This window comes from Tupaia chinensis, unplaced genomic scaffold (assembly GCF_000334495.1).
Source record: "Tupaia chinensis unplaced genomic scaffold, TupChi_1.0 Scaffold140218_1, whole genome shotgun sequence".
NCBI lineage: Eukaryota > Metazoa > Chordata > Mammalia > Scandentia > Tupaiidae > Tupaia > Tupaia belangeri.
The window spans coordinates 1,286,233-1,287,368 of NW_006200097.1; the positions used below are offsets into that span (position 1 = coordinate 1,286,233).

General features: G+C 43.8%; 1 pseudogene; it reads right to left on the minus strand.

Moving 5' to 3' along the window:
• Positions 1–389: 389 nt before the first annotated feature.
• Positions 390–831, minus strand: LOC102491251 (60S ribosomal protein L23-like; annotated as a pseudogene).
• Positions 832–1,136: the final 305 nt, after the last annotated feature.

Genomic DNA, 1,136 nt, shown 5'->3' on the forward strand with positions numbered 1-1,136 from the left:
GAATCAAGCCTCTCCTTATCATGTACTTGACAAGAACAATGTAATATTTTCTACCAAATGGTTAGTAGATTTTCCTGACACCGTTTACTGAATAGTTCATTCTTTTCCCCACTGATTTTCAATTTTCTATTGAAAACAACTTATCTATGAAATTATTTTGCACTTGTGTTTTTTCCCTCAAACTTTTAATTATATTTTCATTTTTCCCCTCCTCTATTCCAGGGCCAGAACCTAATTGTCCATGTTTATATGCCATTTTAAAATTGGTAAGGAAAACTCCTTAATTACTCTTGCTTGCCAGATATTTTCTTATTCTTTTTTTTGGGGGGGGGGGGGGCAAATAGTTTTTAATGTTTTGGGTTTTTTTTTTTTTTAAACACACTGGAGAATCATGCAATGCTGCCAGCTGTAGATGCAATCCTGGGCCACAAGTCTGCGCACTCCTTTGCCACTGGTCCCGTGATGGCAGAGCCCTTCATTTCACCTTTATTGTTTACTATGACCCCCGCATTATCTTCAGGATAAAGAAACACGCCATCTTTTCTCCGGTATGACTTTCGTTGTCGAATTACCACTGCTGGATGCACTTCTTCCTGAGCTCTGGTTTGCCTTTCTTGACTGTGGCCATCACCATGTCACCCACACCAGCAGCAGGAAGCCTGTTCTGCCGTCCCTTGATCCCCTTCACAGAGAGGATATACAGATTTTTGGTGCCTGTGTTGTCAGCACAGTTGATTACGGTGCCTACTGGAAGACCCAGGGAAATCCGGAACTTTGCTCCGGAGGACCCACCACGTCCTTGCTTCGACATCTTGAACACTGGAAAAAGACAGAAAGGTGATTTTTTCTTATTCTTACAAATTTATTCTAATGGAAAGGTTGAAAACAATTTGATCAAAACATCAATTTCAAAAAACTCCAACCTAGGGAACCAGCAGTTAGCATAATGGCTATGTCGCTGGACTCCCATGTAGTCGACCGCGGTTCGTGTCCCGGACCCGGTGGCTTAAAACTCACGCCGGGCACGTGTGCGTGCGTGCCCAAGATCCCGAGAGGAGAATGGAGGAGAAGGGATTGCGGCGTGACCATCCCCCCTGGGGGGTGATTTCTCGCTTTCTGTCTCTATGTCTCTCTCT